Genomic DNA, 15,509 nt, shown 5'->3' on the forward strand with positions numbered 1-15,509 from the left:
GGGTTCAGTCTCTCTCCAGCAATGGCCATGAGCTTACACAAAGCTAAGGCTCTCCAGCAATGCCCATGGGTTTACACAAAGCCAGGGTCCAGTCTCTCTCCAGCAATGGACATGGGCTTTCATTCAGCTAGAGTCCAGTCTCTTTCCAGCAACTGCCATGGGTTTTTATCAAGCCAGGATCCAGTCTCTCCAGAAATGGCCATGGGTTTTCACTGAGCCGAGGTCCAGTCTCTCTCCAGCAATGGCCATTGACTCACCCAGCTGGAGTCTAGTCTCTCTCCAACAATGGCCATGGGCTTTCATCCAGCCAGAGTTCAGTCTCTTTCCAGCAATGGCCATGGGTTTTCTCCCAGTCGGAATCAAGTCTGTCTTCAGCAATGGCCATAGGTTTTCACCGAGCCAGAGTCCAGTCTCTCTCAAGCAATGGCCATGGGTTTTCACCGAGCCAGAGTCCAGTCTCTCTCAAGCAATGGCCATGGGTTTTCACCAAGCTAGAGTCAAGTTTCTTTCTAGCAATGGCCACGGGTTTTCACCAAGCCGGAGTCCAATCTTTAATAGCACTTGCTCAACAAAGTTTGAATTTTGCTGTGGGACCAGAGCTGTATTAAGAAGACAGAATAGGACCCTAGATTAGGTGGCAGCTCTTCCCCCTGTCTTTGATTAACACTGATAAAGGATTGCAGTAGACAAAAATAAGCCACCAGATGGCATTATTGGTCACCAACTGCCAAAAGAAGCATCGTCCCTGGGCAGTGACAGACATTTACACAGCTTTGATCAATTGCGCTATCCCACGGTTATAATGCAGAGAGAAAGTTGTAGCTGTGCCCCCTGGCAATGCACAGAGCCCCAGGCTCCTGCCTAGGTTGCCTTGTGGATGATCTGCATGGGACATTCCCAAGTTGCAGTACTTATTTAACTAACAACAGCTGACAAACTGAAAGGCAAACAAGGCAAAGTACAGAGTTGTCAAAAAACAAAATAAAAAAATGGGAGCAGAAGTCAGGAAGGACAGTGGCAAGAAAAAGTCAATAAACAGACAGACCTAAAACTGAGGTGGACGGATGAACACAAATCAATCCAAACTGACTGTACTGTATGCAAGTTATTTTCTACTGAACAAAATATGCACCTCTCCCAGATCTGGGACACCGGGTTTACATGCTTTTCTGTATTTTAAGAGACCTTTCCAATGGTGTCCTGCTTTCAGTTCAGTCTTGAAATACTGGAAAGGCAAATGAGGACACCCTACTCCCTACTCTGCGGAATTGTACACAACAAATTCCAGGTACTGAAATTGTAAAACTGTTTCCTAGAACAGGGTGCCAAGCCAGACATTGTATGGGTGACATAAATCTCTCATTGTGTGACAATTTCCTGGCTATCTTCAGATGCATTTCTCCAGGCTGTAGGGGAATCCGTGTTTATTTACTGTTCTAGTGCAATGCCATAGGGCTCAATGCCATCTGCTTCAGGCAACACTTTAAACGTCCTCATTTAAACCGATTTAGGTGACACAACCTTCCTGCTGGATGACTTTAATTGTCATCCTAGATGAAGAAATCTGAGCTAGGAGTATAATTTATAGGGACTGTAAGGCCCCTTTCACACAGGTGGAACGTTCAGATCCGCCAGTCCGTTTTTTTGGCGGATCTGAACGGTCCACCCATGCATCTCTATGGAGCATCAGATGTCAGTGGAGACATGTCTGCTGACACCCGATCCGATCCGTCAAATCTGGAAGGATGGAAACCCTATTTTCCATCCGTCCAGTGGATCGGATCGGATGAGAACGGACCGACTGTCCATTCCCATCCAATTCCCCCATAGAGATGTATGGGGCTCTGACAGCTGTGTCTCCGCACACAGCGCAGAGACACAGCTGTCATTCTCCTGCTCAGCGGGGGATCTACGGATCGATCCCCCGCTGAGATAAACGGAGCGGACTATGTGAGTCCCGGTTCACACTTGGGCGATGCAGGAAGGCTGCGAATTCGCAGCCTGTTCCCGCATTGCAAACGCACCCCTGGCAGTTCACACTGCCATTTGCGATATGCAGGGGGTGTCAATTAAATGGTAACGACACCCCCAGTTCGATCGCATATCGCAGTGCGATCTGACAGTTCGCACAAGTGTGAACCACTGTGCGATCCGATCCTGATGCGGCTGGAAAAAAGGGTCCTGTGCGTCTTTTGTGCGGGTGCAGTGCGAATTTCAGCCATACAAAGTGTATGGCTGAATTCGCATCCGCACATCCGATTGCATGTAATGAAGGAGCAATGCGCTCTGACATTACATGCGATCGCCGCAAACGCTATAGTGTGAACCGGCCCTGAAAGAGCCCTTAGGCCTCGTTTACACTTGGTATAACACGTGGCATTAAACACGCTTTTTTAACCACTTAACTAAGACCGGAAGATTTTGCTTCTTAATGACCAGGTACTATTTTGCAATTCGGCACTGCGTGAATTTAATGGACAATTGCGCGGTCGTGCGACGCTGTACCCAAACAAAATTGACGTCCTTTTTTTTCCCCACAAATAGAACTTTCTTTTGTTGGTATTTAATCACCTCTGCGATTTTTATTTTTGTGCGCTATAAACAAAAAAAGAGCGAAAGTTTTGAAAAAAAAAATAATAATATTTTTCACATCCTGCTATATAACATTACAAAAAAAAAATCAAAATTTTTTAGCATTTTAGGCCAATTTGTTTTCTGCTACATATTTTTTTTTTTTTTTTTTTCCAAACAGTTTATTAAGGTAAAAAGCATACATAGTACAAAAAAGAGCAAGGCAGTAATGGGCATTTGACAAAGCCCACAAAAATGAGCAAGTACAAAAGTGATATACAGGTAAGCAGTACAATGCACGTGAGGGACAATAAGAGAACATAGGCAAACCCATAAAGTGACATATAGCACCAAGGTGCAAAAATAGAGAGCTCGTGGGAGTGCCAAGGGAATATGGGTCTATTGGAAGGGTTCGTTGGGTAGAGCACCCTCCCACCTGGTGGGAACCGGAATATGAGGGTTACCTGTAAGAAAGCCTAGTGGTTCCCCCAAACCCGACACCCCTTAAAGGGAGCTACCTGTGTCAGAGAGTGGGGGATCCACCGCAGAAGAGTGGGGAACCCGGTATGGACATCTCTGAACATGGGCGCCACATCCGTCATCGGTGGAGCCAGAGCCACCGCAGAGTGCTAAATGGAGAACCCTGAGTGATTTAGTGAGAGGCCTAAGAGGGAGGGAGGGAATGAGTGAAGGGGGTTGGGAAGGGGTATAGGAAAGGGGCCAAGTGGGGCAAATGAGGAAAACACAAAGGGGAGGAGGGGGAGGGTAACATATAAAAAAAAAAAAAAAAAAAAAAAAAAAAAAACAAAAACACAGGGGGGGGGGGGGGGGCGTTGCACTCCGGTAGGAGACAAGCATCAAAAGAGTTATAATGAACTGAACATCGATGAAAGCACCCCAGAATAAGGGGTGCATCCCCAGTGCAAAACAAGAGGATTACAAATTAGCCAGCGATTTTCAAGTGCTCAAGGTTTGGAATTCGGGCAACGTTTGAAAGTGTGTCCAGGGTGCCCAGGTTGTGCGGTACTGATGGTGCGAGTCCTTGGCTTGGGCCACGATGTCCTCCATCTCCGCCACCCGCCGAACCCTGCGAAGCCATTCAGCAACCGACGGGGGTGTGGTGGACAGCCAATGGCACGGCACGCACATCCGGGCTGCATTGATCAGATGTAAGGTCAGGGACTTTTTGTAGCTGGCGTAGGAAAGTGAGGTGTGGTGCAGAAGATATTGTGCCGGCGAGTAGTCCGGCGTGTACGTGGTAATACGGCAGATTAAGGCTTGAACCTCTTTCCAGAACGGTTGCAGAACGGGACAGTCCCACCATACATGTAGTAGGGTTCCTTTGTGTTGCAGACACCTCCAGCACTGCGGAGAATTGGAGGAAGAAAATTTGTGCAGAAGATCTGGAGTCCTATACCACCTGGAGTAAAGTTTATACCCAGTTTCTTGGGTCAATACGTTCAGGGAACCCTTGTGCATGTGGAAAAGCACCCGAGACCAGTCTTCTTCCGAGAGGTCCACTCCCAGCTCCCGAGTCCATCGCGCCCGAAGAGCCTCTGTATGTGCGTGAGAGGAAGGAAACAGCATAGAATATAAGATCGAGACCATATGCCGGTGCGGACCAGGGGCATCACAGAGACGCTCCAAAGATGTCAGGGAACGGCCCCATTCCGATAGTTTCTGCGTGTGAGTCAGGAAGTGACAAATTTGGAGGTAGCAATAGAAAGGAATAGAGGCCTTCGGAAAACGCTGACAAAGATCCCGATATGACAGTAGTCCAGGGCCGTCAAGGAAGTGGCGAGCCTGAAAGGGTACGTCCGAGGAGGGGCCCTCGGCAGGCACAAACGGGAGACCAGGGGGGAAATCAGGGGTGGAATGTAAGGGAGTTAAAGGGCTGCGCCGCGGTGAGAGATCCAGCTGCTCACGAAGGGCGTGAAATACCCGTATAGTAGCTCCAGTCAGGGGGTTAGCTAAGATGGAGCGCGGAATCTTGGACGGAGCCGACCAAGGTAAGTGGTGGGCGGGGAAGGACGCCAAGGCCCCCTCGAGAGACACCCAGTCCTTAGACCTCGCATGGGCATGCCATTCCACCACCCTGGATAGATGGCATGCCTGGTAATACTTGAGTAGATGAGGGAATCCCAATCCGCCCTCCTGTTTAGGACGGGTAAGCAGATCCCAACTAAGCCTGGGTTTCTTAGAGGCCCACAGGAATTTAGTGCACAGGAGCCTAAAAGATTTAAAGAAAGCAGGCGGTATACGTATGGGTAAAGCTTGAAGGATGTAGAGCAGGCGGGGGAGGATGTTCATCTTGACGATGGCGACCCTGCCAAACCAGGAAAAGCGACCCTGCGTCCAGGAGTGTAAGTCTCTTTCCACTGTGTTTAAGATCGCCAGGTGGTTCTTGGAATAAAGGTCGGAGAGGGAGCTAGGCAATTGAACGCCGAGGTATGTGATGGAGTGGGGGTCCCATTCAAATGGAAAATTGGATTGGCAAAGTTGTAAGAGAGAGGGAGGGAGGGAAATGTTGAGGGCCCGAGATTTGGAGTAATTGATTTTTAAGTTGGAAAGATCTTGGAAACGTGCAAGAACGGATAAAAGGTTGGGGACCGAAAGCAGAGGATCAGTGAGGAAGAGCAAGACATCGTCAGCGTATGCCGCTAGTTTGTATGTCTTTCCCTTCAATGAAACCCCCTTGATGTCCGAACTAGCCTGAATCTGGCGCAAAAGGGGTTCCAGAGTGAGAATGTAAATCAGGGGAGATAGCGGGCAACCCTGTCTGGTACCGTTCGACACGGAGAAGGCGTCCGACAGGGATCCATTCACCTTGACCCTAGCAGAGGGGTTGGAGTAAAGGATAGAGACAAAGCGCAAGAACCTATCTCTTAAGCCAAGGGCCTCAAGCGCAGCGGACATGTAGTCCCAGGCCACCCTGTCGAACGCCTTCTCCGCATCGAGGGACAAAAAGAAGCCAGGCGTACGCGACGTGGACAACCAGTGGTGTAAATGAATCGCCTTGGTAGTGTTGTCCCGCGCCTCACGTCCGGGGACAAAACCAACCTGATCAAGGGACACCACCTCGGGAATGGAGGGAAGAAGGCGGTTAGCTAGTACTTTCGCAAACAATTTGATATCCACATTGAGTAGAGATATGGGACGGTAATTTGGCACCAACGTCGCGTCCTTCCCATGCTTAGGGAGGACAGCGACATGGGCCTCCAAAAAGTCCGGTCCCAAGGTAGGCACCTCGGAGAAGGCATTGAAGGCCCTCACCATGTGTGAAATCAGTTGATCCGCAAAAGTCTTGTAGTAACCAACCGTCAATCCGTCCGGACCAGGGGATTTCCCGGGCTTGGACTGCTTGAGGGCCGTCAAAACTTCCGTAGTTGATATAGGAGCATTGAGGGAGACCAACACCTCCTCCGAGAGCGGCGGAGGAGAGTGTTGGGACAAGAATTGGCGAATCTCATGTGCCCTAGATTGCAAAAGATCAGGCGAGTTCACTCGCGGCAAATTGTATAGGTCCGTGTAATAACGTACAAATTGGGCCGCTATATCGGGAGTAGAAGCGTGCGCCTTGCCCGAAGAGTCGGAAATGGAATGGAGGGTGTTGGCCGCCCTACGCTTTTGGAGAGCTCTGGCAAGGAGCCTGCCCGACTTGTTGGAATGCTCGTAGAAAAAGCCATGAGAGAGGGCAAAGTTCCTGCGAACCGATCTACCAAGGTCCTCCAGCAACTCCTGACGGGTCTTAGTGAGCTCCTCTAGGGTATCAGATGCCAAAGATAATTTATGAGAGCGTTCCAACGAACTTATCTTGGACAGGAGCGCCTCTGTGTGAGCCACCCGTTCCTTCTTCCGTTTAGAGGCTAGAGCCATGAGTTCGCCACGGATCACACACTTGTGCGCTGCCCACAAAGTGACAGGACTGACTTCTGGGGACGCGTTCTCCGAAAAATACAGCGTTAAGCGGTCAGAGAGAGCCTTAACAAAAGTGGAATCAGTTAAGAGGGAGCTATCCAGGCGCCACGCTCCGGAGCGATGCGGTAGAGCCGCGAAGGAGAGGGTAGCACTGATGGGGTGATGGTCAGACAAGAGCATTGGCTCGATAGTTGTAGAGGAAAGGGCCGGCAATAAATCCTGGGAGACAAAAATATAATAGATACGTGAGTACCGGTTGTGTGGTGAAGAGAAAAAGGTAAAGTCCTTAACGCCGGGGTGGAGGGTACGCCATGAGTCGTGGAGAAGTAGAGTAGTGAGTGACTGCTTGATAGAGCGCAGGGCCGCGTACGGGACGGATGAAGAGCCCAAAGAAGTATCCAATAGAGGGGACATGGCTACATTAAAATCCCCGCCCAATATGATCTGGCCGGAGCAAAAGTCTGACAACCGCTGAAGAGTAGAACGAAAAAATGGGACTGTGTGTTTGTTAGGCGCATAAACATTAGCCAGCGTCAGCGCCCTGCCATGGATGGAGCCCTTAAGGAAGAGAAAGCGCCCATTCTCATCCGCCAAGGACTCAGATACCGCAAAGTGGCAACCCTTGGACAGGAGTATGGAGACCCCTTTGGATTTAGAATCCCCAGAGGTCGCATGATAAACCGTAGGATACTGTTTAGCAGAAAGTTTTTGGATACTGTCTGAGCGAAAATGAGTCTCTTGAAGAAAAATTACATCAGCCCTCGTCCGTCGAAGGGTGAGGAGAAGCTTGGAACGCTTTTCAGGGATGTTCAATCCTCTCACATTGAGGGAGTATACCTTCAGGGAAGTATCCATGACAGGTAGACAGGAGTGCGACAAGGAAGGACTAGGAGTAGCACAGGTGAAAACGTATGGGGTGGACAAACAAACACGACTGGGAGGTAAAGGGGGAAGGAAAGTACACACCGGGGAAAGGGAGGGGTGGGTAAAACGGTGGAGGACTGGGAAGGGACCACCACCAGACTCAACTATCAGAATCCGGGGAAGGTGGTCAGGTGGGGGAACAGAAACAAAAAGAAATTCAGCGGTAGGGGATAGTAGCGTTACTGTTAAACAAATTGATACAGGACCACAACCGCTAAGCGGGGTTGGAGTAGGACAAACCAGAAGACGGGGTGAAAACTAAGTACTCACCGAAAAGAGCCCGTCCTCGAGTCCAGAATGTCAGGAGCCCATGTTCAGAGAGCGTTCGGTATGCTAAAACCAGTAAGGGAAGAAAGGAGTCCATAGCAACTATAACAGTGAAGGTAGCAATAATAACCACAACATAAGCAACAATATTGAAAAACTTGCGGTCTAGGCCGCCTCCCTAAGGGGGAACTTATTCCAACATGTCGGAAGAGTGACGGGGGAATGCACCAAATCTGAGGAACACGGTCACCATATGGGCACCCGGGAACTAATCCAGCTTGGGCAGGTGAACAGCGAGGAGAAGAGATCGACAGCCGCCTCTCTCGGAAGACCCCCCCCCCCGCCCCCCACGGGCCAGCATCCCTAATCCGTCAGCCAGGTAAGGTAGGGGCGGGGAGGAAGAGATCTAGAGCGCCCCTCCAGGAATCCCGAAGGGGGGCCCAAGATGGGAGGGACGGGGAGGGAAGGGGGCCCGAGGGAATACTAAAAAAAAAAAAAAAAAAATATTAAAAACTCAAAAACTCAATCAGGACCGTAAATATGGACTACTAGACAGGCAAATAATAAAACGACAAAACCCTAAGCGTGCAGAGCTAACTCAAATGAACCATGAGGCAGAGCCCACTCCCAACATGCATTGAAAACAACTGCAGCCCCCGGGGTATCTACCCGGGCATCCCGCCCCAGGAGAGCCACCAGCCCGCAGAATCATGCGGATGCAGGCAGAAAACCCGCTGGTAGCACTTCCCGGGGCGCGAGCATACGGCAGCAATAGGCGCCAACAGAGGGTGCGGAGACACAGAAGCGATGCGGAGGGCGACCCCTATGGGGGCACACGTCCACATCACCCCCAATCCAATTTGTCTACAGAAGAGACACGAATATCTGACCTGCACGCCACCGCAACCACATCAGCATACCCTGAGAGCGGAATCGTGCAGTCCAAACAAACGTGTGGCAGCGGACATTTCACAAATATAATCTAACAACAGGGCATCTGTCAGTTATGAACCCCTAAATAGGCAGGAAAAGAAGGAATTACAGTGGATATGCCAGAGCGTCACCTGTCTACTAACCCACCCCTCAAAGGCCCTATCGTGTCCTTCTAATTGTTCCATCGTAACACAACGGGATCATTGCAAGTAGGCAAAGGTCCAGTGGCTATCAAAGGCTAGCAAAAGACTCCTACTCGTTGAGGTAGCACCCCAGGGCCGGTGCCAGAGTCCCAGGGCAAAGGCAGTTAGCCGAAGGTGACCAAGAGGGCGAGGGTGGGAAGTTACCTAGTCACAGTCTGTAAGAGCCAAAGGGGGTTCAAAGTATAGCCAACATCGTAGGACGATGCAGAGGGGAAATAACATCAGTTCCAGCAGCAATCCAGGGAAACAGTGACAAACCAGGACTAAGCATGTCGTCAGTTGCGGTGAGGGTATGGAGTCATTCCAGGGCTCCGTCGGGTTCCGCCAGTGCTCCTGATTGAAATGGAGGATGTATCAGCATAGGGTCCTGTGAAATGAGCACTCCATGCTAACGAAGGGGGGAGGGGAGGAGTAGATGAACAAAGAACAATGTAAGTCCAAGTGCCTCAACAGAGGGTAACACCCCATATCAGTCACAGCAGATCAGTTGTTCTTCCGAGCCCTGCTCCGCTGGGGAGGTTTGGTAGGGCTGCAAACCATAGCGGGTCCAGCTCCCTCTCTCGCCGGTCTGTTCCCAGAGGGCGAGCGGGGCCTGCGAAAGCGAACTTCCTGGGCCTCCATTGGTTCATCCCCCCGAGGCGGATCAAGGTCAGCTGCATTCCTGAATTCGGCGTACCAATTCGGAAGTGCCATGAAAGGGATCCCCAGAGTGGAGCAAAAATGAGGGAGGTCTTCAGGCACCCTAAGGAGAGCCGTGCGATTCTGCAGGGATGCAGCTAGGCAGAAGGGGAACTTCCACTTGTAGGTTATGTTGCGCGCTCTCAAGACATCCAGCAGGGGCCTGAGTTCACGCCTGCGTTGCAAAGTAATTCCAGACAGGTCTTGGTAAAGTTGCACAGGTGTCCCTTCACTTTCTATATGTTGCCTTCCCCTGGCCTTCCGCAAAATGTCTTCCTTGAGACGATAGTCCACCAAGCAACACACCACGTCGCCTGGAGGTTCACCCTCCCGTCCCCGGGGCCGCAAAGCTCTATGAACACGCTCCATATCGATGGGGGACAGTGGAGGCCTGTCCAGCAAGGAGTTAAAAAGTGCAGTCACTGTGGGGGTAAGGTGTTCACCCTCCACTGCCTCCGGTAAGCCTCGGATCCGCAGGTTATGGCGCCTACCCCGGTTATCCAGGTCCTCCATATGGCGCTGCATATCCCGCATCTGCAACAGGTGGGAGTCTGATTTAAGGTACAAGTCTCTAATGGCTACGTCCTGCTGTGCAGTGGTATTTTCAACCTCCTGCACCCGGCCTGTAAGGGAGCGGATGTCTTCCCTCAGCTCCAAGATGGCCGCTCCCAAGGTATTTTTGATGTCTGCAGCGATGAGGTGGAGATCCTCCATGCAGAGCTGCCTCGGTGTAGGTGGAGGAGCAGAAGCCGACTCTGCCCCCCCCGATGCGGCCGCCGCATAGGAGCGGGCAGGGGATGAGGGGAGAGAGGCAGAGGCGGAGGAAAGCCCGGGCTGAGACATGGTTGCGGCCTGCGTGCGAAAGAGCTCCGGGATGCTGGGGCTCAGCTTACTTGCCGGATCCCGCGGGGATCGAGAGCGGGTGGCCGAGGAGGATCGGGCAGTCGTTGCCATCTTCACCAGCGGTCTAGCGGCAGTGTATTCCCTGAGCGAGGCTTGTGAGGACTCGAGGCGGCGGGAGCTCCGTTCTCAGGCTGCCATCTTCTAGCGCGTCCAGACCACGCCACCCTGCTACATATTTTTGGTAAAAAAAAAAAAAAAAATCGCAATAAGCGTATTTTGATTGGTTTGCGCAAAAGTCATTGCGTTTACTAACTACAGGAAAGATTTATATCATTTTTATTGTTTTTTTTTTTTTTTACTAGTAATGGCGGCGATCTGCGATTTTTTTGCAGGACTGCGACATTGCGGCGGACAGATCGGACCCCTAACTGACATTTTTGACACTTTTGGGGGGACCAGTGACATTACTACAGTAATCAGTGCTAAATAATATGCACTGTCACTGTAATAATGACACTGGCAGGGAAGGGGTTAACCCTGTGGGTGATTAAGGGGTTTAGGCTGCATTCACATGTCAGCGTATGATCGCGGGCAGAACCGCCGCGGTTCCGCCCGCGATTCGGAGATTTATTGCAAATCGCAGGACGCCTAGCGTTGCCCGTTGATTTGCAATAGCCCCCCAAACGCCGAGCGATGTTGCCGCGATTTACGCCCGCCGAATCGTGGCAACATCGCGCAAACAAAATCGCGGGACGCAATACGCTCCAAAGAAGCTCTTGTACTTTTTTGGAGCGTATTGCGTCCCGCGATTTTGTTTGCGCGATGTTGCCGCGATTCGGCGGGCGTAAATCGCGGCAACATCGATCGGCGTTTGGGGGGCTATTGCAAATCAACGGGCAACGCTAGGCGTCCCGCGATTTGCAATAAATCTCCGAATCGCGGGCGGAACCGCGGCGGTTCTGCCCGCGATCATACGCTGACATGTGAATGCAGCCTAAATGTAATGCTGGCCATACACGCACAGAATTTCGGCCGTTTGCTGACTGAACGATTATTCGTCGGTCGAAAGCGAATTGGCCACTAACTTACAGAATTAACTCTTTTAGATAATCGTTTTCATGATCATAATGATCTTCCATAACATGCACAATACGAGTCAGAATATTATTTTCGTTTCAATTTTACCATACATGTAACAACTTTTGTAGAAACGATAAACGTTTTCGCTATGGATCCATCGACATTAGCCGGGCACATGATTGAAATCGTCGGTAAACTTGTGTTCACTAACGGCCCGATTTTCGGCCGAAATTCTGTGTGTGTATGGCCAGCATAAGCCTAGGGGAGTGATTCTAACTGTGGAGGGGGGGGGGGGGGGGTTGGGCTTTTGAAATGATCATAGAGACATGCAATCCTATATAGCAGGATCGCATGGTCTCTGTGATCACGTCAGGGAGAATGACAGACGGCTGCCGTCCATCATTCTCTGTCGGGGGGGGGGGGGGGGGAATCGGGGGTGTTAGGCGGCCATTGGAGCCGCCTGGCACCCGCACTGGCTTCCCCTCTGACAATCGGGGGCGCCTATTAACGTGATTTTGCCTGGGAGAGCCACACTGCCGACGTAAAAAGGCAGTGCAGGGACGCCAAGTGGTTAAAGCACTCTGAATGCCAATCAAAGCTCCTTTCACTAATTAAACCAGGACTTGACAAATTTTCCTGAAATCTAGGAGCCAGCTAAAAAAGTTAGGAGCCAGTTTTTTTTTTTTTTTTTTTAAACAACGCCAAGCTTTATTTCCAAAAAAATAACATACTAAATTGACACATAAAGACGACTAGAACCCCACTCTCTATACCACTCACGCTCCCAGTTGTCAGAGGGGAAGCCAGTGCGGGTGCCAGGTGGCTCCAGTGGCCGCCTAACACCCCCGATTTCCCCCCCCCCCCCCCCGACAGAATGATGGACGGCAGCAATCTGTCATTCTCCCTGACATGATCACAGAGACCATGCGATCCTGCTATAAAGGATCTGATCCAATCCACGGGATGGATAGAAAATAGAACTACCATCCGTCTGTTTTTTGGCGGACAGGATCAGATGGCGGAAGATTACCGCTCCATAGAGGAGAATGAAGGGTCCGATCAGGTCTGCCTGAAAAACTGACAGGCGGACCTGATCAGACAGCCGTGTGAAAGGGGCCTTCGGCTGTGGCATGGCGATGAGGAAAAAAAAAATGATATATTATTATATAATATATAATTTTTTTTTAATAATAATTGAAAAAAAAATAGAAAAAATAAATATTTTTTTTTATAATTGAAAAAAGAAAAATATATTTTTTAATAATTAAAAAAAAAAAAAAATTATTTAAATTAGCTTCTTTTTTCTCTTCTTGTCTTCTGTTTGTTTGTTTGTCTTGTTTAATCAAAGTGGGGCAAATACGGAATGGACGGGCAATCTGAGGGTTTATTCTACTGTCAGTCGTGATTATATGTTATGGGAAGGTATATAAATTTAAGGAGACCCTCTTGCAGGGGTACATGGAGGGGGTAGTGATGATTTGAGTTACCTTTTTTTTTTTTTGATCGATTGAATGTTTCATGATAATTTGATTGACATGTACTTATTTGATGTTTCATTGTATGCCTTTCTTGTGTTTTAAAATAAAAAGTTATATTTGAAAAAAAATAAATAAATAATAAATTAATAATAATTAATAATAACCACACTCCCTGTCCACTTACCTTTTAAGCAAAGGTAAATGGACAGGGAGATGAAGCCTGCAAAAACTTCCCTCTCATCTCCTCTTGGGGAAGGAGATGGACAGGCAGTGGGAAACAGCCATTAGTTACTGCTTGTCAAACTCCCGGCCACCACAAGAGGGCGCCAGTTCCCCGTTCTCTCACTGAAGAAGGCCGAAAAGCCGCGGCCTCAATTTTTGGACGGCGCGGTAGTCCGTGCACTCGGTGAGTGATAGGGGGGGCGCAAAAGGGACAGGACACCTCCTGCAGGGCACCCCAGGCGCCAGATCGCTAATTCTAGTCGCCTATGCGACCTGGCGCCCGGGGTTTGTCGAGCCCTGAATTAAACGGTCACCTTACAGTCCTGGTCACATGTTGTGTTTTCTTTGTTTCAAAAAATGATCCCCCATGTCGCTTTCTTGATGCTTCAAAGTGTCTCCAAAGCCTCCATAGAAGTCTATGACAACGCTCGCTAACAGCACCTGAAGCACTTGAGAGGCTTTTATTCAGCTTTAGCTTCACTTTGTTTTGGAGTTATTGCGGGTTTAGATATCCCAGGATGCACTGGGAAACCAACAAGAGAACTGGAAAGACGTCACCAGCAGTCACTTCCGGTTTATTAGAGCGGCACAATTCTGGATAAAATGAGAATCACAATTTTTTTTGCTTAGAATAAAGATCACGATTCTTGGCGTAACATCATTGTGACGGGAGTGACTTTGGTTGGGGGGTCCCGTGGAGCCCAGCTTACCATAGAGTAGAGCTGCACGATTAATCGTTCTGGGATCGCGATCTCGATCCACCCCCCTATGCGATCTCTATCACGAATATCGACGATTCTGGGGGTGGGGTTATTTCACGGCCGCACCTCCGTCACGCCTCCTCTATGACGCGGCGGGCCGCACCTCCGTCACGCTTCCTCTATTCAGCGCTCTGCAGAGGACGAGGCAGGCCGCACCTCCGTCACGCCTCCTCCATTCAGTGCTCTGCAGATGACGCGGCAGGCTGCACCTCTGTCACGCCTCCTCCATTGAGCACTCTGCAGATGACGCGGCAGGCCGCACCTCCGTCACGCCTCCTCAATTCAAGTCTGCAGATGACGTGACGGTGTCTTCCATCCCACCTCGGCCCCGCCTGCTCTGTCCCCGCAAGTGACGAGGTCCTATTTGTTCACGGGTCCGAGAAAATTATGGCATGATGAGCTTTCCATGAGGTAATCAAGGACAGAGGAGGGGGGGAGAGAGGGGAAAACCCTAAAAAATAAATAATTAAATGTATATTGTAATGAATGAATTATATATATATATATATATATATATATATATATATATATATATATATTTCATTTCATTATAATATACATTTATTTATTTATTTTTTTAGGGATTACATTTTCTGCACATAACACTACCTTTTCAGCATTTTTACTTGTGAATTATCAATATAATAATAATTAATGAAATTATTATTTTCATTATATTATTTATTGTATTTTATATATATATATATATATATATATATATATATATATATATATATTTATAATAATAATAATAATAAATAATAATGAAAATAATAATTTCATTAATTATTATTATATTGATAATTCACAAGTAAAAATGCTGAAAAGGTAGTGTTATGTGCAGAAAATGTAATCCCTAAAAAAAAAAAAAAAAAAATAAATGTATAAATATACGTGGTGCTGAGAATCGTGATCTTTATTCCAAGCAAAAAAACCGTGATTCTCATTTTTGCCAGAATCGTGCAGCTCTACCATAGAGAGGTTGGGAAATCCCTCTCTCAGCCCCCTAGGCCCCTCTTATGTGTAAGTCCCCCGGTGTCAATTAGGGGCACAGGGAGACCAAGGAAATGGACAGATACTTAACCACTTAAGCCCCAGGCCTATTTTTGACACATTTTGTTTACAAGTTAAAATCAGTATTTTTTGCTAGAAAATTACTTAGAACCCCCAAACATTATATATATATATTTTTTTTTTAGCAAAGACTCTGGAGAATAAAATGGCGGTCATTGAAATATTTTTTGTCACATGGTATTTGCGCAGAGGTCTTTCAAACGCCATTTTTTTGGGAAAAATTACGAAAAATCACATTTCCCTGCATTTAAAAAAAAACTAAACAGTAAAGTTAGCCCATTTTTTGTATATTGTGAAAGATGATGTCACGCCGAGTAAATAGATACCCAACATGTGAAGGTTTAAAATTGCGCACACCCATAGAATGGTGACAAACTACGGTCAATGGAAATCTCCATAGGCGACGCTTTCAAATTTTTTAACGGTTACTAGTTTAGGGTGTAGCTCTTTTTTTTAAATTATTGCTCACGCTCTGGCGATCGCGGCGATACCTCACATGTGTGGTTTGAACAGCGATTTCATACGCGGTGCGACTTCCATAAAAGTTTTCTTTCGTG

Source organism: Pelophylax lessonae (genome assembly GCF_965119305.1).
Source record: "Pelophylax lessonae genome assembly, chromosome: 5".
NCBI lineage: Eukaryota > Metazoa > Chordata > Amphibia > Anura > Ranidae > Pelophylax > Pelophylax lessonae.